This window comes from Ambystoma mexicanum, chromosome 1q, assembly GCF_040938575.1.
Source record: "Ambystoma mexicanum isolate Mex_15411 chromosome 1q, UKY_AmexF1_1, whole genome shotgun sequence".
NCBI classification, from domain to species: domain Eukaryota; kingdom Metazoa; phylum Chordata; class Amphibia; order Caudata; family Ambystomatidae; genus Ambystoma; species Ambystoma mexicanum.
Window position 1 is genome coordinate 603,853,762 of NC_090922.1, and position 15,254 is coordinate 603,869,015.

The 15,254-nt window shown below is 43.9% G+C and overlaps 1 protein-coding gene across 1 annotated transcript in view; it reads right to left on the reverse strand.

Annotated features, from left to right (window-relative positions):
- COP1 (COP1 E3 ubiquitin ligase) overlaps positions 1-15,254 on the reverse strand; it is a 1,876,694-nt gene that overhangs the window by 1,673,181 nt on the left and 188,259 nt on the right. The gene's annotated exons all lie outside the window — the stretch shown is intronic.

Below are 15,254 nucleotides of genomic sequence, written 5' to 3' on the forward strand. Positions count from 1 at the left end.
ATTTGGGAATGGCAGTTTAGACCGAGGAGAAAGACTGCGAGATCGGAGAGGACGACAAGGAGGGAAAGGCTCTTGCCCTTTTCAACACAGAACTGTGACTGTCAAGAAGCTTCAAGAAAAAGAAACTTAAGACCAGGGATTACAGATGATGACCAGTGTAGCGTTTGTCAAAGGTACACAGGGGCCTCCCGCATTGATAGCCAAGGCGGGTAGAAGAAATTGCTACCGTCGTACTGTCCTCGACTCCGACAGCAAAGCAACGCCAAAAGGTTCAGCACAGCTGATGAGTTAGAGAAACTGATAGCCGACTGGACTGTGTTTTGCTCAAGGTTGAAAGCGGCAACATTGTATGAAGAAAGAGAACTTGAATACAATTGAACTTTGTAAAAACAAGATAGGTGCCAGATAGAGAGTGGTCCGGCGTCATGAGGGTGCTGACTCAAAGGTCTCAGTTTGGTGCTCTCAACCCCCTGAACAGGGAAGAATTATTGAACTGTGAAATCGAAGTGGTCCTGCAGCGGGTTACGTTAAATCCTGTGCACATTCGAAAGTCTTCGATCGTCTGTAACCTGAAATTGGTTTTAGCCTGGCTGAGGGGGGACTACTTGGGTGTAAGCCCGGAAGAGGGGGATCCCGGGGTGAAAAGTAACACCCAAGAAGATTGTTGTGGCAAATGTGAACCCGACTGAGGGATGCCTAAGAATTTAAGTTGGTCTGAACCAACTGGGGAGGCTAAAGGTGAAAGAAAGATCGGAGTCCGGCTGAGGAGGATCCAGGGTGAAGAGTAAATCGCTTGACGTGAATATTGAGAGAGGACATTTCTTTGTTGTTTATGGTGCACCAGGTCCTCTGAGACAAGAGACTTTGCATGAGAGAGACTTGGGCCCAGAAGGTCCTGCTGATCGTGAATGGAACTGTGACCTCGTGCCATAGAAGCCCAGGAGTCTGCTATGCTGGAGTGATCCGCCTTGTCCCGTGCTAAAAACATGGGGAAGGGAGGCCAACTGCCTAACATCCTGACATATCATTTTGTGAACACCTCTTTCTTTTGCAAACATTATCCCACACTATGTTGTAGCATAGCGGTAAGGATTGGCAATAGTTTTTTTTTTTTTTTTTAGTATAGGCCCTTTTAATTTGACTAGGCTCCACTAGGTATGTATTAATTGATGGTCGTAGCTTGCTCCCATCTTAGATTTAGGTTTAGAAAGGTATTTTTCACACCCATGATGAAGTTCAATAAAGCCCTTGTACTGTGATCTCTTGTGGCTGTCTTACTTTGATACCATGCCTTCCTTACATATGGGGTAAGGAGTGGGATGTGACTCAATTCAAACAAATTTGGGAACCCTACCATTTCAGAAGCTTAGTCATAGAGCTTCTATCCCATCTGTTGCCACAAAACCTACCAAGTTCCTACCAAAGTTGAGATTAGATACTAAGTCTTCCAACATAGAATTCATTGGTTGTGTAGGCCCTGACCCTCTTAACCTCTAACCAATTGACTGTTTGGCCATCAAACCTGTACATAACAAACCTTGCCCCACCAGAGCTAGAAACAACAGACTTGGCTCCAGACTACCTGAACCGTATGTGCCTTCGATAAGTAACCCAAATACAGTAAATCTTAACATTATCAGGAAAAACCATAGACCTAATATCAATGCCACAAATAAAAATAGAGCTTCACGCAGCATTCATAGGTCCAAAGCTAGCGACATGAATAATGAAAGAGCGAGTCAGAGTAAACCCGGTGCCGAGCTGACGAATACTAAGACACAAACTATCAAAGGTGCATTAATCAATGGCAGATCAATGGTGGTGCATACTATAGACATAGCTGACTTGATCACGGCCCAAAACCTTGACTTCCTAGTTATAACCGGGTCATGGCTACATGCAGCAGCAGGCCCCTTGCTTGTACTTGCAGTACCAGACAACTACACCATCATAAGAGCAGACAGACTCTAGAGGTGGAGGCATTGCCTTCATTGCTAGGTCTAACTTACCTCTGAGAGCAGCCGTCTCGCCGACTCTCACGTCCTGGGAACTACTTACTATTAAAATACATATCTCTAACTCCCGCATCGTAACCGCTCACTTATTTTATAGACCACCAGGGTGAAGTGAAAGAGCTACGCCATATTACCACCTCACAAACTTCTGTGTACCATCCCCAAACAAATGGATTGGTAGAAAGATTCAATAAAACACTTACATTGATCCCAGGAAAGTTGGTAGATAAAGACAGGAAGGACTGGGACTGAATGATCCCCTGGGTACGATTTCCAGTAAGGAAAACCCCTCAGGCCTCTAATGGATTCTCTCCTTATGCACTACTTTATGTCAGAGAACTTAGGTATGTCCTGGACATGCTCTGGGGGACCTGGGAAGAACGAGAAGAGGCACCCATATATCATGTAAATCTCTTAAGAGTGGAAGGAGAACCCGTCAGCCAACCATGCCACAATACTATCCTGTTTGGTTCCTCAAGAAATAGACAACTTTGAATTGATTCCTTCAGAGCTATCTAATCAACAAGAAGAAGATCTAAAAGATGTAATCACATCGTTTCGAGACGTATTCTCAGAAAAACCAAGAAGAGTAAAAAGGCACCTATCACTATCTTAGAACACCTAAGGGAAAAGTGGTTAATCTAAAACCGTATACACTCCCGGAAGCACATAAACAGATAGTGGTTGAGGAAGTGAATAAGATGTTAAGAGCAAATATTATCAAGCCTTCTTCCAGCCCACGGTCCTCCCCTATCATATTGGTCACCAAATCTGACTATTCCTGGAGGTTTTGCATCGATTTCCATCAAGTTAATGCCATTTCCGACTTTGATGCCTATCCCATGCCACTCTTCGATTACCTATTTGATAAACTCGAAACGCCACTTTTCTATCCACCCTAGACATAACAAAAGGGTACTGGCAGGTCTCCGTATATGGGCCTGATAAGGAAAAAGACTGCTTGCTCAACTTCCCTAGGACTATTTCAGTTCAAAGTCCTCCCTTTTGGATTACATGGTGCTACAGCAACTTTCCAGCGACTCGTGGACAAGATATTACAGCCCTACTCTGATTTCTGCGAAGCTTATATATTGACAATATCGTAATTTATGGTAAAACCTGGGACCACCAGCTTTTCCATCTTTTACCTATTATCAGAGCCCTCCGAGAGGCTGATATAACTGCTAATCCATCCAAATGCAGACTGGCCCAATCAGCCGTGAAATATCTTGGCTTCTTAGATACCCCTACACCTAAAACTAAGAGATCTCAAAGCCTTTCTAGGCTTAATCTGGCATTACCGCAGGATTATCCCAAACTTTTTGGACAGAACAGCTAGGCTGACAGACAAACCTAAGAACGCCGAACCCCAGAAACTTCATTGGACTTACGAGGATGATATATGCTACAACAATTTAAAACAAACCCTGTGCCAAAACACAATCCTATAAAGGTAGTAGATTTCTCAAAGGAATTTGTACTGCAAACAGACACCTCCCTTACAGGGTTAGGAGCAGTTCTATCACAAGTCTGTGATGGATTAGAACATCCCATCTTGTTTCCGAGTCGCAAACTTGTCCAACGTGAAAAAAATTACTCTGTGCTGGAATTAGAGGCCCTTGTCATCTAGTGGGCCATTATCCACCTTTGAAACTACCGTTTGGGAAGAAAGTTCACACTTGTCATGGACCATACTCCACTATTGTGGATTAGCCAAAGAAAAGACTCCAACCCCCGTGTCATGCGATGGTTCTTAGAACTGCAGCCCTACTGTTTCATTGTGTAACACTGAAAAGGTAAAGACCAAGGGAATGTAGATTTCCTTTCCAGGTTCCCCCTGTGAAACAGATGCGGCTACATCGCATGGGGGAAGGGTATGTGATAAACCTCAGGGTGTCTTACCCGCTAGTCTCCAGCGATCTGTCTTGCAGGTGGCCAGGACACGGCCATCGCTATTGGATCCAGTTCCTGGGGGTGGACCATTGCGGGAGGATCACCTGGATGGGGGGGTCTTTGGGGAGTGGGACACCGAAGGGTGAGACGCCATATCCCCTTCCCTGTAACACCTTTTCCCCATCCTAGCAGATAGGATACCTAGGAACTCAACCCCCCCTTTTTCTCATGGGCAGTTCATCCAAAGCGACAACGGACTAACACCAGAGCCGTACACTTTACATGTCCCAACACAAGAGTCAGGCTATTACTGATAATTACACACACCTGACTTACATCAAACGTCCTCACACGGATAAAAAGGGAGACCATGAGAGCACACTCTGAGCAAAACGCATGAGGAAGCAGCAATTTGGAAATGGCAGTTTATACCGAGGAGAAAGGCGGCGAGATGGGAGAGGACGACAAGGAGGAAAATGCCCATGCCCTTTTCAACACATAACCGCGACTTTCAAGGAGCTTCAAGGAAAAGAAACTTAAGACCAGGTATTGGAGCTGACGAATGGTGTAGCAGGGTACACAGGGCCCAACCGCATTATTTATTTATTGTATTTGTTGGTAGCTCCCAGACCCGGAGGTATCACGGAGCTAAAGTACATAGTTAGGATTAGATGTAAACAGTATGGTATTAAATGGTATCATAACAGTATGGTGGTTACATTGTGTAATAGGTCAAGAGTCAAGTTCAGAGTGGGTAGGGCAGATTGCCCTACATTACAGATATTTTTTGAACAGTAAGGTTTTTATTTTCTTACGGAAGAGAAAGTAGGCTTGTCTTGGATGTGCTGACGGAGGGCGTTCCAGAGTGTGGGAGCGATGGTGGTGAAGCAGGAGCCTCTGGCTCCGTTTCTTGCAAATCTGAGTATGCTCAAGGCAGGGGTGGTGGAAGAGCAAGGATTGCGCATGTTATGTTTCTTGCTGATACGGTTGGTGAGATGGGGGCAGTGTTGTGTAAACAGTGGTGGGTAATGGTTAGGAGTTTGAACTCAATGCAGGCTTTGATGGGAAGCCAGTGAGCCTCTGGTCTGATGTAGGAGATGTGGTCGGAGCACTTCAAACCCCAAACTGCTATGAGGGCATTGTTTTGGAGCAGTTGGAGTTTGTTAAGGTTTTTGGTGGAGGTCCCTGCTAAGATGACATTGCAATAGACCAATTTTCTGCCTATGATGGCTCTGGCTAGGGTGAGACGGTTGTTGGAGGTGAGGAATTTCCTAGAAAGGTTTATGAGTTTGGTAGACTAGGCTGCAGAGGAGGCAATAGCTGTGACGTGTTTTTGCATGTTTAATTCAACGTCGAGGTAATCGTCTAGAGTTTTTACATGGTGGGATAGAGGGATGATGTTACCATCTATGTAAAAGGAGGATAAGGCAGGGCTGATGAGCTTAAGGCCATGTGGGAAGCCTACGATAAGGAGCTCATTTTTGAAGCTAGCTATGATAACTATCATAGGGGTCAGGGGTTCTGTGCACATTTTGACAATGTGGGCTCGGGCCAGTGTCGCCAACACAAGTAGAGGCTTTCAGGTGCTGGATGGTGGCGAGGACTTCTGGAGGGGAGATGGCAGAGAATTGAAATTGAGGGGCTGGGGTTGCAGTGGTGGAGGTGCTGGCCAGGGGGCAGGGTAGCAGCGGTGGTAGAAGGGATTTTTTGAATGAATAGCGTTTTCCCTTAATGTCTGTGTTTTGGTGTCAAGGGAGGATTGGATGAGCGTCACCATGCTTTATTTTTATGGAAGTTGTTAGAAGGGGGTGCTGCGGTTTCGAGCTCTCTAAGAATTCTGAAGAGTTCTTTGGTGTTGGAGAGAACATTTGAGATTCTGGTGTTAAGGATGTTGGCTTTGGTATTGATGATAGCTATTTTGTAGGTGTCGGCTGAGCACTCGAAGGCTGCTTTGTCTGCCAGGGAGGTGTTTTTTCTTGAGAGGTGTTCAAGGGCTCGTTTTTTTTTCCGGAGGGAGGCTAGGTCATCGGAGTACCAATTTTGGGTTTTCGTTTTTTTCGGGAGGTGGTTTTGAGAGGAGCATGTCCGTCCAATATAGTGAGCAATGCAGAGTTGTAGGATGCAAGAATGTCTTCTGGCTGGAGTTGTTATGGGTTGGGTTTGAGGGAGGCTAGGATGGATGGGGCCAGTAGATCGACTGAGCTTGCAGGTATGCTGATAGTAGGGGTGTTTTTGGTGAGGTGATGATGATGAAGGTAGAAAGGGATCAGTTAGTAACCGGACCGAGGAAGGAGGAGAGGGGAGGGGAGGATACTTGGAGGGGAATGTTGTACATGAGTATCCAGTCAAGTGTTCTTCCTTTCTCATAGGTTAGAGAGAGGACTAGTTGGGTGAAGTTCATCTCTTCAAGGGTGGCTGTGAGGGTGGATGCCTTATGGTCAGAGGAGTCATTGAAACCTAGATTGAAGTCTCCAAGGAGAATACATTTGGTGTTAGGTTTGAGGGGGGGGTGGTGATGAGGAGAGTGATGTCAGATTCTGGAAAGCCAGTGTGGGAGGGTTGGCGAAAGAGGAGAAGTAGGTTGATGGTGGTTTGGGGAAAGGATTCAAATGTGGCCAAAAGGATTTCATAGCCTGGTAGTTGTTGAAGAGGTGAGACTCGGATGGAGAGGGTGGATTTGTGTATGATGGCAACACCACCTCCTAGGCTGTCTTGACGATCAACTCGTAGGACAGTATATCCAGTAGGTACTGCAAGAGAGAGGATGGGGCCGGCAGCATTGTGTAGCCAGGTTTCAGATACAGTCAAAAGGTCTACATTCTTTTCTAGTAAGAGGTTGTGGATGTCGGGGCATGTGCGCAGATGGAACGGGTATTGACGAGTGCGCAGGCAAGGGTATTGGGAGGGGAAACGTGGTTGGGATATATTGGGTGAGGGTGGGGGCTAATAGGAGAATATGAGGGGGGATGTGAAAGGAGGGATTTTAGGGGTATTAGGCCAGTTGGCTAAATGTTTTTGGCAGGAGGGGATGTGGGTTCTAGATGTGGGTTCTAGAGCAGAGTCAGTGTATACATGCAGGGCCTATACATGATGTGAGGGAATCAGGTGATGGGGTGGCTGAGAGTTTGTTCTCAGAATGGGAGGAGCTTGGCAGGTAGGAGGCGGTATCTGACTTGAGGCTGATGTTGCTGGCAGGTTTGCATGAGCAGTCCGCAGGCTGGTTGTGTGTGCATGGATATGTGCACTCTCTCAGTCAGTTTGAGGGGTGGTTGTGTCCTGTCTGTGAGTAGCGATAACCAACAAGCAGTGCAGATAAACTGGTAAGGGGGGTGGCAAATTAAGCATGCTATGTGGTAAAAGTTGTACTTCGGGAGTAAGCAGATGGGAGGTAAGAGCGCATGAGTGATGTGGCTTTAAGAGTCTTGGAGCCTTAGCCCATAGGTTATGTTCCAAGTCAATGATGCTGCATTTGCAGTGTGTGTGGGGGGTTGAGGTCGGGCCTAGTGATAACAGGGGTGTTAGTAAAGGCTGGTGCGCAGGAGCCATAAGCGAGTGTATTGGCGTGGATACCGTGGATGAGAAGGTGAGGAGAGGACGCAATGTCATGTGCGCATGCGTGCGCCAGAGGGCTCTTGGGAGTTGTGGTTTTCAGAAATGGGGGAACTCTTTTGTTGCAGCGGGATGTGTTTTGCAGCAATATGGTGAGCGGTGGTCGAGGCTGTAAGCAGGCACGGTGTGTCTGTGAGGGTGGAAGTGTGTGGGCTGGAACAATTCCCAGGAGTGGTGGAAGGGCTGGTCAGCTGCTTGCGGCAGGTGCAGTAAGGATTCGAGGTGTTGTTGGGGCTGGGGTTCCCAGGAGGAGGACCTTTGCATGGGTTGGCTGCGGCGCGACCGAGCACGGGGAGCATGTAAGCTGGTAAGCGAGGTGAGCTGAGATGGGGCAATGTGGTGCTCTGCGTGAATAGTGTTGGGTGAATAAGATACTGAAGGGTGTCGTTGGTAAAGGGTGTTATTAAAATACGTTGGAAGTGTTTTGCGCTGGGTAAGAGTGCGACACAGAGAGGGGGCCATTGTTAAATAGGTGATTTGAGTTGGATGCATCGTCAATTGCTGCGGACCCCTTGGTTGCGCTAGGGTTGGGGGCAGAGGGCGGGGGGGGAGCATAGTAGTTGCAGAATGATGGCGGGCATTGTGAAAATCTGCCGCATGGGCTGTATTGATGGCCCTGATGCAGTGTGGTGTAGCAGGGAGTTTGGAGGACGGGCGAAGCAGCACCACAGACAAGAGCGGCTCCGTACAGTAAGCTGATTTTAGGAAAGTGCTTGGTGGAGGGGGATCAATGTGCTTGTGACAATGCAGGCGAACTGGAATACTATTCCGAGTCACATCGGCAGTGGGCGTGTAGCGGGCATTGTAGGTAGATGCATGGTGTACAAAATAAAAATATGCAGAGCAATGTGAGCTGGCTGTAACCGGCTCAGAGGTGCAACACAGGTTATTCTGAGGTGGATGGTCAACAGAAGGCTGATTACAATGTACAACAGTACTAGATGCAAAAGCAGGAGACAGAGCAGTATATGTGACTGAAGCATCATTCTTGTATGGGGTGCATTGATAGCCAAGGGGGGGGAAGAAGCAATTGCTACCCTGGTACTGTCCTCGACTCCGACAGCAAAGCAACAAGTTCAGCACAGCCGGTGAGTTGGAGAAACTGATAGCCGACCGGACTGTGTTTTGCTCAAGGTTGAAAGCGGAAACATTGTATAAATAAAGAGAACTTGGACACAATTGAACTTTGTAAAAACAAGATAGGTACCAGATACAGAGTGGTCCGGAGCCATGTGGGTGCTCACAGGAAGAATTATTGAACTGTGAAATCGAAGTGGTCTTGCAGCGGGTTACGTTAAATCCTGTGCACATTCGATAGTCTTCGATTGTCTGTAAATTGAAATTGGTCTGAGCCCAGCCGAGGGGGACTAATTGTTGAAAAGGGGTCAGAGCCCGGAAAAGGGGGATCCCGGCGTGAAAAGTAACACACCCGAGAAGATTGTTGTGGCAAATGTGTACCCGATTGAGGGATGCTTAAAAATTGAAGTTGGTCTGAGCCCGACTGAGGGAGGCTAAAGGTGAAAAAAGGATCAGAGCCCGGTGGAGGGGAATCCAGGGTGAAGAATAAAATCGCCCGACGTGAATATTGAGAAAGGAACTTTTTGTTGTTTATGATGCATCATATCCTCTGAGACAAGAGACTTTGCATAAGAGAGACTTGGGTACAGAAGGCCCTGATGTTGGTGAAAGGAACTGTGACCTCGTGCCAGCAAAGCCCAGGAGTGTGCTGTGCTGGAGTGGCCCGCCTTGTCCCCTGCTAAAAACGTGGGGAAGGGAAGCCAATGGCCTAACATCCAGACTTATCATTTTGTGAACACCTTTCTTTTGTGAACATTATCCCACACTATTTTGTAGCATAGTGGTAAGCATTGGCAATAGGTTTTTTAGCATAGGCCCTCTCTCTTTGACTAGACTCCACTAGGACTGAATTATTATTATTATTATTATTTGATGGTCGTAGGTTGCTCCCATCTTAGATTTAGGTTTAGATAGGTGTTTTTCACACTCCTGGTAAAGCTCAATAAACACCCTTGAAATGTGATCACTTGTGTCTGTCTTACTTTGATACCAAGCCTTTCTTACAAGCCCCTTTGGAGACTTTTGTTCATTTCATGTTTCTGAAGACTTCCTTGTCATGCTGCTGAAGACAAGCTGATTAGTCATTTAAGTTCTTCTGTTCAAAATAAAATCTGATTGGTAACTGCATAAAAGCCTGTGCCTTGCTCTTTTTCGCTCACACCGGGAAACTCGCTTTGAACTGGTGTGTTGAACAAAGTCTTGGTCATATTAAGTTCTTACTTCATTTGAACATTTTGTCAACCAGAAACTTTAAAAAAAACATTCCTTTTGCCCTCCTTGAATCAATATTGCGGAAAAGACATTTGTTCAGCCATCCTGAAAAGTAGGAAAAAGTTTCCTTTGCCTTATTTGTACCACCATTGTGGAAAAGGCAGTTTTGTGTTACCATTGTGCAAGGCTAGGAGAGACTTCCTCTTTGCTATATTCCAATCAGAGCTGTGGAAGGAACATTTGCTTTGCCATCCTGGAGAGAGTATTAGGTAAAAGAGACGACAGCTACACTGCCTTTAAAAGACGGCTATTGACACAGAACATATAAGGATTATTCTGGTTGAAGTTACATCTTTGATTTGTTGTACTTTGAAACATTTACCTTGCACTGTTTAATTGTATTTGTTAGTGTGAGGGTCAGATTGAGTTTGGACACCAGGTCATCCTGCTTTAATTTTAGCTTCATAGGAAGGGAAATTCACATTAGGATAGGAAAAGTTAGGGCTTTATCTAAACCCCTTTCTGTTAATAAAATGGCTAGTGTTGAGGAGTTTCGTAGCATAATATCACAAATGCAATCTTATCACAAATGCAATTTATTATCCTTGAACAACAGAAGCAACCACATATAGGTGGTGACTTGGCTAAATTGTTACTTCAGAAAGAAATAGCTTCCACCCAGAGGAATGAATATGGATTACAATGTGTCGTGTTTCCTTTAAACTCATCTAACATCACAATGGTGTGCTCCTGGTGGGGCACACACATACCTATTATCCACTGTGTCAGGATTCCAAGTAGGGCAATTCTAGTTGGCTTTGATATAGCTCATATTATCTAAAACTCAGTTCAGTAGGTCAAGCTCAGCAGGTCTTCCATCGTATACGACATGAGGATGTCTATTTCCGAGATATAATCTGGGTTATTTACATTTGTGATCAAATAGAGATTTTTTGTCAATGTATAATGATTGCAGTTCTGTATAGACTGGACTGTATGAAATCAATTTATGTCTTCACTGGTATGAAATTGACACAGAACGGATGAGAAGCGTGCAATTGAGCATTGGGAATTGCATGATGTATTGTGTTTCAATGGGTCCTTCAAGTTTTAAGAAAATGTATAACCATACATTAAGATTGGTATCTTTTCTGATAGTAAGCTCTATATGTACATTGTAATAGCTGCTGAATGTTATGTCTTTAATAATAATAATTTAGCATTTATATAGCGCTACGAACCCTCAGGTATCCGAGCGCTGCTTATCCACGGTGTGTGGTGCTCATTTATCAACCTCGGAAGGATGAAAGGCTGAATTTGGCCCTGCCGGGATTCGAACCTTCGTCAGCAGGCTCTGCACAGATATCCAAGCGAGTGCTCTACTCACTGTGCTATTGGACCGGGTCTGTACCACTGTCAATGTAGCACTCCAATTCTCATATACGTCTGAATAAGAATTACGTATTTGCAGAATGTATATTTACTCTTGAGGCACGTGATCCCCGACCTTGTGATTTTTAGCGATAAATGAGATTCTCTAAATAGATTGGGGAAAATGCACTGCGAGTTCAATATAATGTTTATAAACAGCATATGACATGATCACGTGACTTGAACGGCCCACGTTAGCTCGTGCTATGTTCACAGGATATTTTGAACATTAGGCGTTCGCGAGACGGGAGGCTGCTAATTGCTGCCTTGCCCGTCTGCTTTTCTGCCTCATCAACACTTTTTGAAATTGACATCTGGAGATTCAGATAACGTTTATAAACATATGACATGATCACATGACTTGAATGTCCTGCGTTAGCATTCGCAATGGTCACGTGCTATCTTCAATATCAGGTGATCGCGTGGTGGGAGGCTGCTTGTTACTGCCTTGTCCGCCGGCGATTCACTGTTTCAACACTTTTGAAATTGACACGAGAGAGCTATGTTCATTCAGTTCCGTTATGCCACATTGGGCAGGACAAATCTTCTGACATTAGAACTAGATGGAATTAGTGAATTTCATTATTTAAATTAGCAGCAGGGAACTGGTCCAGGCACTCCACTTTCTGTATTTACAACATTGTATGGCAACTCATTTAGATACAGGTAAGTGGACTTTAACTTATTTACTTACCAAGCATTAGGTTGTACCTCTAAATTTAGTATCAACCATTAGTAGGATAACATTTTAATTCATGAAGTATCCTTTACTTCTTCAGGTAGATTACTTGAGAGTTGTCCAGACTACCCATGCCAATTTGGGCATTGACGTTGCCAAGGACATTATTGCCTTTAGCAGAGGCGTACTACTATCCAAAGCAAATCAAGGTTAGTTGTACCTCCTATGTTTATCAGTCAAGCTGATATTCACCGTTATACAACCTAGTGGTCGTTTTTGTCTTTTGATTAAAGTATTCAATATAAGAATTATGTTCTTTTCACTTACAGAGCCCCATTGAGTCCATAGCACCTGATGAAGAGTTGGACACTCGAAACACGTAGTGACAGTTCTTCTTTCAACCTAACCATTCACCACACTAGGTTGAGGACAATCTTGGTAAGATAACGTTAATTTGTACTAACATTATTGCAAGAGACTTACTTAAACTTGATGTATTGACAGACATGCGTCTACGTCCGTTGAACAAATTATGTGAAAATAACATTTGTATCAATGTTTCATGTGGATTCGGAGTATATTGTGCTGAACATGAATAATGATCAGGGGATCTAAATGAATGATTACATTTGAATAAATTGTGAATTCCTATGCTAAATTGTTATTAAATTGACTATCGTTTTACTACATTTCACAAATTGTTTAATTTTGTACCTACATTCTTTGAGGGATTATTATTGAGTGCACTGCTATTCGTCCGATTAATTTCAGATGACATTTTGGTTGTATTTGAATGTTGAGAATATTACCAAGCTGTGTCCACCTCTCATTTCTGGCCCCTCACACATCCCAGCAGCCAAGTACTGAAGTAGGAAGTATCCCAATAGTAAAGTAACAAATGGTGAATTTTCTTAGTTGCACAATATCCCAGTGGCAAGTTGTTCAGAGACTAATTATAAAGTGGCAAATATCTTATTTACTAACTATCATACTGGCAAATTATAAAAGTGGCGGAATATCACAGTGGTAAAATACCACAATGCAAGTTATCAAAACCGTAAATGATCAAAGTGGCAAAATATCCTAGTTGGGGTACACATCCGTGTTAAAAAATGAAAGTGACAAACTATGCCAGTGGAAAAGTATTAAAGTGGCAAATATCATGCTGGTGAATTATAAAAGTTTTTAAATATCAAAGTGGCAAAATCTAAACATGGCTTCTGTTACACCATAGTTTCTTCGAGACATTTGCCATGTTGCCTCAATGATTTTAAAAGTTAAGTTAAGGCCATAACTCCCTAAAGACCTCTGAGTCCGCTGCGTCCATTGTACATGTTGCACCAATTTTTCCCAAAGACCCATTGCCTCCTGCCTGGTAAATGTGATGTGTGCAGATTTAAACTACTAACCCAGTGATTTACCCCCCATCTATCTATTTCCCACAGTAAAGATGCTATAATATGCCGATCCTCGCGAAAATGTGTATTTACAGATTGCCGCGCTAACGGGAAAAAAGAAAAAGTCTTCCCCGTCCTCACTGGAATTAGCCATTTGCCACCCTCATCTTTTCTTGGTCCACCCACCATCCTCCATTGCGTTTTCCCTCCCTGACCATCTTCCATTACCCCCTTTCAATCTGATTCGAGCAACGCATTCTTTTTCCCCCGAGCTCTTGTAATGCTACCACAGGAATCTCACAATAAGCAGAAAATGTTCTACTCAAAACAGATTCCTTAGCCCATCCCAAACTCCCCCACTTCATGCTGTCCTCTCTCCCTCTACCCACATCTAGCCTGATGACAGTACACCCCATTTCTTCCTCCAAATAGCAGTTAGTTTTGAGCATTTTTAATTTTCGGCCAGTATTACTGCAGGAATAGCTTGCATCAAGCACAAAAAAATGCCAGCTTTTAATTTCTAAAAAGCCTCTCAGCCTCTCTGTTGCAAAGCACCAGGGGAAATATACAAAAGTGTTTCGGGTGCACGGGGCATCCCCTTCAGCATTGAATGTTTTAAAAACTACTGGAAGGATTTAGTAAACAAGCAAAAGACTTGTGCCCAAATCATTTCTTATACGGTACAAGTTGAGCGGTTTTCGAGCCTATGAGTGTTCAATCGAGGCACTTTCTCTCTACAGGAAAATGAATGGCACAGGCCAAAAATAGCATTTTTTGCTTTATTAGTAACTTTTCACATCTTTCGACAAAACTTTCCCAAAATTTCCAGGTTGGGGGGAACCAAGACAAACTTTGTTTTGGGGAACATTTCACACACAACAGTCCAGTAAGACAAAAGTTATTAGCAATAGAATTTTGGGAAAGGTCTATGAACAGAGGCTTCACCTTAATTATAGGGCGCAATACACATGCTCAATTTCACTTAAAAATACAAACCAAGATAGCTATAAAGGAAAGCAGTAAAAGGTACTTTATTTCTGTGGCAGCCATGAAACAGAAATGTGTTACAGAGTATGGGCAGAGGAGGCATGTGCAGGGGTTGGGGCAGTACCAAGGGGGTGGTGGGGTGAGTAAAGGAGACTGGAAGGGCTGCACACCATCGTTGGGAGATTGGCAGAAGGGAAAGGGTGTGGGGCACAGTCCGACAAGGATAGGGGAGAGGGGCCGACGCGCATGAGGCAGAAGAATACAGATGGTCACTGATTTAACTGCGTTCCTGGCCACCTGTGTTCCTGTACGCACTCTCTCGGGTGATAATTATCCTTCTTTCTGAAGTCATTCTCTGTAGACTGTAGAGTTTCAGGAGACTTTTCTTTCACAATGGTCTACCCAACAGGCTTTCTTCAAAGGTACTTCGGGTATCAGCAAAAACAATGATAGGAATGTCTTATTGGCTAAGAATAAGGAGCATTGGTGTCTTTGAATAATGAATTTCAATTTGTTTTTTCATTTCCAATTCATGGCCTTTTCAAGGTTAATGCCATCTTGTTATTTTATAGTCTCAAAACATTTGTATTTAACATTTATGTTTTTTAGTCAAGCTGTGCTCAACTGATTTAATGTATAACCTTACTTCCAATCATTTCTTCTTATTCCATTTTCAAAAGCTACAGTACTTGTGCTGTGAGTTGTGCCATCATAAATCTTGAAAAAAATGACACTGTGTGGCTTTGGATCAGGTGTCAACCCTCCTTTGGATTTTGGAGGGTTTGTAAACTGAAAAACGGATTTACAACATAGAAGATTTGAATTGTTAATCATTATATTGAACTACAAATGTGCCAAATCGGAAAACTATAACTGTTTAGAATCAATTATTTTTTAACCTTTAATGTATGTCTTTTTTTTAAAGAGGTGTGTGGAACTTCACACCCTGTAACA